We start from the raw sequence: 7,073 nt of genomic DNA on the forward strand, positions 1-7,073 counted from the left end.
ATGAATTGGAGTGGAATATTGCTTTTTTTGTGCGTTACTGTCGAAACATTATCAAGAAAGTTGAAACGATAATGAGAATTGTCATGTGTGTTCAGCTTACTGGATTCTTTATTAAGAAACCATTTGATTTTGTGGGTACTTTTGCTGGGAAATACTGCTACAGTATTTGATCAACTACTTTATATTTAATACATTACAATATTGTACAACTGAACTATGTTACACTTAACTGACACACTTTGAATCAATGATAAGGCGCCCAGAATTATTCATTTAAAATATGGTGTAGGATGTGTAACCAATTGCTGTGCATTAATATGTAAAAACGAGGTAGGGTTGATGCCACATCGACATACTATTATAGTGCCACAACTGCCTCGATGAATAAATGTTCCATATATATTTCATCCACTGTACTTAAAAAGACACGTTAGAATCAAAATATTTTATAGCGTATCAATGTTTTAATATATTTAAACACTCAAAATCTGTTATATGCCACGTAGAATAATTCACTTAGGGCTATGCTCGTATTAATGTTATTCACAGGTGTGTAAAGTGTTGTGTTTAAATATATTTAAGCATGGTTCTGCATATATTTTTCCTTAAGTATTGAATTTAATGTACAAGTGAGTAATATTGGTAAAAATAACAAAATTTACCATATTAATATAACTATGGTTATTCTAAATACAGGCTCTTGTATTTTTAAGTTTTCCATCTTTTCAACAATAAACTATAGTAGATTGTGAGGTAATCAAAAATATAAGTATCATTTTTGTATTTTAGACATTATTTTGGAAAAAAGAAGTTGTAGAAACTTAGCTAGACCATATACAGAAGATAGAGCTAGAATATATTACATTTCATCTGGTCATTACAAGAGCTTCCTGGTTTTCATTGCTATATAGAATTTTACCCCATTAGACAGAACTAGTTCATTTTGCCGTTTTATGGTGTAAACTTTTTCTTAGTTAAAAGTTTTCTCTTGGGTTGTAATTTAATCATATGCATAGTTACTATAAAAAAGCAGACAGTCTTGTAAAACAACCTCTGTATTAAAAAAGTGTGCATGTTTACGTGTGTATTTATCAAAATGTTAATTTGAAAAATCTCTGTCAGCCTGATGGTTCCATTTATCTTTATCACTGTAAACATTGTGGTTGTTACATGTATAATGTTGTATATATTTTTTCACGTAATATGAATGATAAAAGTTGACCTAGATACATTGTACTTGCCAGACTTTTACCTGTTCCAGTATTGTCCAACTCTCCTCTGCTGTACTGTCAGTAAACCCTTACCCTGCTAAACTTCTGTAATAAACTTGTCCATCTTTCAATTTAGATTTTGGACAGTACCATTAGTTGTTAAAAGGGGGTGCTTAACAAAAAGATACTGACTGAATGGCGTACAGTACAGATCATGATCAGACTGCATGGATGTGCAGGCTGATCATGATCTGCACTGGTTGCAAACGCAGAATCACTCGTGTCTAGCATGATAAGTGCTTAACTGGCTTTTTGACACAAATTAAATACAAGATATTCAATGTGATCATTATTTTCTGACCAAATTTGTTTATTTCTAAATTCTTCGAAGATGGTTTTTTGGTACATATTTAGTGGACGGCATGCTGTAAAGTTAGAGGTAGTTTAGTCCAGAGCTGAGTGTGTCAGATCTCCGCAAGAAACAAGGGTATTACTATTATAGTTAAAGTATTTATAGGTTATTAGCTTTGTTTTGAGAAATATGCACGAGTTCTGCATGACAAGATTATTCAGTTAAAAAGCAAGTCTCGATGCAAAGCTAATGATCTTTTTATTATATACATGTATGTTTCTACACATAAGTATTATATAAATATTATGACTTTTCAATAGCTTACATAAAATTTACAAAAATGACATCAATAAAAAATTGATGCTATAACACTATAAAATAGTATGAAATTCAGAGGGGTCAGCATAGAAGGATATTGAAATTTCCAGTGCAGTTGTAACTGAATGGAAAATAATAAAAGAGTATGTTGAAATATTTGTTTTTGTGAAAAAAGACTGAGAGTTTACAATTTACCATTTGAACACACTGAAAGTAGCTGAAAAAGTGAACAATACTTTGATAAGTAGGCTCCATTCTCTCATACCAGGGGTCAACCATAGTTCCTGGTACCATACTAGGGGTTTGCTGTAGTTTCTGGTACCATAGCAAGGGCCAATCGTAGTTTCTGGTACCATACATGGGGACCACCATAGTTTTTTGTACAATACCGGAAGTTCACCTTTGTTTTTGTTTCCATACAAGGGGTCCACCATAGTTTCTGGTACTATACCAGGGGTGTGCCATAGTTTCTGGTACCATACCAGGGGTCTATCAAAGTTTCTGATACCATACCAGGGGTCTGTAGCAGTTTCTGATACCATACAAGGGGTCTTTCATAGTTTCTGATACCATACCAGGGGTCTGCCGTAGTTTCTGATACCATACCAGGGGTCTGCCGTAGTTTCTGATACCATACCAGGGGTCTGTCATAGTTTCTGATACCATACCAGGGGTCTGTCGTAGTTTCTGATACCATATCAGGGGTCTGTCATAGTTTCTGATACCATAAAAGGGTTCTGTCATAGTTTCTGATACCATACCAGGGGTTTGCCATAGTTTCTGATACCATAACAAGAGTCTGCCATATTTCTGATACCATACCAGGGGTCTGTTGTAGTTTCTGATACCATACCAGAGGTCTGCCATAGTTTCTGGTACCATACCAGGGGTCTGTCATAGTTTCTGGTACCATACCAGGGGTTTATCATAGTTTCTGGTACCATACCAGGGGTCTGTCATAGTTTCTGATAGCATACCAGGGGTCTGCGTTAGTTTCTGATACCATACCAGGGGTTTGTCATAGTTTCTGATATCATACCAGGGGTCTGTCGTAGTTTCTGATACCATACCAGGGGTCTGTCATAGTTTCTGGTACCATACCAGGGGTCTGTCGTAGTTTCTGGTACCATACCAGCAGGGGTCTGTCATAGTTTCTGATATCATACCAGGGGTCTGATGAGTTTCTGATACCATACCAGGGGTCTGTCATAGTTTCTGGTACCATACCAGGGGTCTGTCTTAGTTTCTGGTACCATACCAGGGGTCTGTCATAGTTTCTGGTACCATACCAGGGGTCTGCCATAGTTTCTGGTACCATACCAGGGGTCTGCCATAGTTTTGGTACCATACCAGGGGTCTGCCATAGTTTCTGATACCATACCAGGGGTCTATCATAGTTTCTTTCTGGTACCATACCAGGGGCCTGTCATAGTTTCTTTCTGGTACCATATCAGGGGTCTGTCATAGTTTCTGATACCATACCAGGGATATGCCATAGTTTCTTTCTGGTACCATACCAGGGGTCTGCCATAGTTTCTTTCTGGTACCATACCAGGAGTCTGTCATAGTTTCTTTCTGGTACCATACCAGGGGTCTGCCATAGGTTCTTTCTGGTATCATACCAGGAATCTGTCACAGTTTCTTTTTGGTACCATACCAGGGGTCTGTCATAGTTTCTTTCTGGTACCATACCAGGGGTCTGCCATAGTTTCTGATACCATACCAGGGGTCTGCCATAGTTTCTGATACCATACCAGGGGTCTGTCATAGTTTCTGGTACTATACCAGGGGTGTGCCATAGTTTCTGGTACCATACCAGGGGTCTGTCATAGTTTCTGATACCATACCAGGGGTCTGTCGCAGTTTCTGATACCATACAAGGGGTCTTTCATAGTTTCTGATACCATACCAGGGGTCTGCCGTAGTTTCTGATACCATACCAGGGGTCTGCCGTAGTTTCTGATACCATACCAGGGATATGTCATAGTTTCTGATACCATACCAGGGGTCTGTCTTAGTTTCTGTACCATACCAGGGTCCTGTCATAGTTTCTGATACCATACAGGGGTCTTCATAGTTTCTGATTTCCATACCAGGGGTCTGCATAGTTTCTGATACCATAAAGGGGTTTGCCATAGTTTCTGATACAATAACATGAGTTGCATATTTTGATACCATACCAGGGGTCTGTCCTAGTTTCTGATACCATACACGAGGTTCTGCATAGTTTCTGTACCATTACCAGGGGTCTGTCATAGTTTTGGTACCCTTACAGGGTTGTCATAGTTTCTGTACCATACCAGGGGTTTATCATAGTTTCTGGTACCATACCAGGGTCTGTCATAGTTTTGATAGAATACCAGGGGTCTGCCTATGTTTTGGTATACCATACAGGGGTCTGTCATAGTTTGTTATCATACCAGGTCTGTCGTGTTTCTGATACCATTAACAGGGTCTGTATAGTTTTGGTACCATACCAGGGCTGTCGTAGTTTCTGGTAACATACAGAGGGTCTGTCATAGTTTCTGATATCATACCAGGGGTATGATGAGTTCTGATACCATACCAGGGGTCTGTCATAGTTTCTGGTACCATACAGGGGTCTGTCTTAGTTTCTGGTACAACAGGGGTTTGCATAGTTTCTGGTACATACCAGGGTTCTGCTGTAGTTTCTGATACCATACCAGGGCTATGCTGTAGTTTTGGCACCCTACAGGGTCTGCCATAGTTTCTGGTACATACAGGGTTCTGCCATATGTTTGGTACCATACAGGTGTCTGCCATAGTTTCTGATACCATAACCCGGGGTCTATCATAGTTTCTTTCTGGTACCATACCAGGGGCCTGTCATAGTTTCTTTCTGGTACCATATCAGGGGTCTGTCATAGTTTCTGATACCATACCAGGGATATGCCATAGTTTCTTTCTGGTACCATACCAGGGGTCTGCCATAGTTTCTGCCATAGTTTCTTTCTGGTACCATACCAGGAGTCTGTCATAGTTTCTTTCTGGTACCATACCAGGGGTCTGTCATAGTTTCTGATACCATACCAGGGGTCTGCCATAGTTTCTGATACCATACCAGGGGTCTGTCATAGTTTCTGATACCATACCAGGGGTCTTTCATAGTTTCTGGTACCATACCAGGGGTCTGCCATAGTTTCTGATACCATACCAGGGGTCTGTCATAGTTTCTGATACCATACCAGGGGTCTTTCATAGTTTCTGGTACCATACCAGGGGTCTGTCATAGTTTCTGGTACCATACCAGGGTTCTGTCATAGTTTCTGATACCATACCAGGGGTCTGCCATAGTTTCTGATACCATACGAGGGGTCTGTCATAGTTTTTTTCTGGTACCATATTAGGGGTCTGTCATAGTTTCTGGTACCATACCAGGGGTCTGCCATAGTTTCTGGTACCATACCAGGGGTCTGCTGTAGTTTCTGGTACCATACCAGGGGTCTGTCATAGTTTCTGATACCATACCAGGGGTCTGCCGTAGTTTCTGGTACCATACCAGGGGTCTGCAGTAGTTTCTGGTACCATACAAGGGGTCTGCCATAGTTTTTTGTACCATGGGGGTGCGGGGGTAATCTTAGATTTTCGTTCCATACCTAGGGTCCACCATAATTTCTGGTACTATACTAGGGGTCTACAATAGTTTCTAGTTCCATACCAGGGATCTAAAATAATTTCCGATAGTTAATCTGAATGGAGGTGGGGGTATGAAGGATGAGAGTTATAAGGAATTTGTATTATTTTTGTGCATAATTTTGAAAGTATGTTTCTAGTGTTTAGGTAGTTGTGAAACATCATATACAGCTGTTAGGAGATAATTATATCAAATCATTGTCTTACCTGCTCCCCTGACTGCATCTTGGCACTGTAGCTGTTGAATATTGTTCAGTACTTTTATTAATCAATTGTCCAGGACTGCGCTACTGTTTGTGTCTATTTCTTTAAAATTATTGAACTGTGTTATAGTGAAGTCTAGATACTTGAAAATTATTGAAGTGTATGATAATGAAGTCTAGATTAAACTTGTACTAAATGTTGATGACAACTTTTTTAATGAAATAATAACAACATAGAATTTAAATATGTACTTTATATTATTATATTTTACCAAATTTATATTGCACTCTTTTCATGATAAACAGGTACAAAGATGCTTTACATGCAAAGACAGTCACTCCAGGTATCGTATTTATCCTCTGCCAGTACAGACACGGAGCAACCTGACAAAATAACTCTAGCCACCAATTAAGTTGTGGTAGTGTTGTTTTTGGTGTAAAATTTGGACAAAGTGACTTTGTCTTAACCTTTGTTCGGACTTTGTTATACACAATTCAAGGGCCTAATGACATATTGAGACACGTGTGTTCCAAAGTCCACTGCAGTTCTCTGTACTTATTTACAAAATGTTTTGCTTCCATAAGATATTGCAGTTCTGAAGATAAAAAAAAACAGATCACAAGATCATAGGAAAAATCTTGATTATTAACCCCAGGTTCACAATTTGTAATGGCACATTAGATCACTATCTGTCATGTTTCTGAGGGCCGGAGCCACCTGGCACACACTAACTGCAAATAGTGAAGGCGGAGGTTCACTTTTTGTAACGCCAATGTGTAAACAGCAGCAATGAGGGACAAGGACAGCAGCGTAATATTTAGATTAGTGTTACGCCATCAAGTGGCTTGCTGTGAGGTAAACTTGGTACATGAGACCAGTTTATAAGTGCTTTTGTCAGCATTTTATAAAGTGATACTACTGTTTTCTGTTGAATAGTTATGATGTTATTAAATGTCTTTAAAGATATCACAAAATGTTTTATTAGAAGTCTGTAATTTGATTGTTTGATATCTTAAAATCAGCTTTATATTGTATATCTATATTCTATTTTTTGTCATATCTAAATTAATTCATTTTACGATGTCTTTAAACTATTTTATGGTATCGGATAAAGCATTTAATGATAACTAAATATGATATGATTCTAGTCTTATTGTTAAATACACGTTTGAGATATCACTAATACATTTGATCTTGCCATTATGTACATGGGGCCCCATTTTACTATTTAATAGGCATTTTTTGATATCAAAAAATCATTTCTTGATATCAAGAATTCCATTTCTTGATATCAGAAAATCATTTCTTGATATCAAAAAGTAAGTCATTTCTTG

Source organism: Mercenaria mercenaria, chromosome 3 (assembly GCF_021730395.1).
Source record: "Mercenaria mercenaria strain notata chromosome 3, MADL_Memer_1, whole genome shotgun sequence".
NCBI classification, from domain to species: Eukaryota; Metazoa; Mollusca; class Bivalvia; order Venerida; family Veneridae; genus Mercenaria; species Mercenaria mercenaria.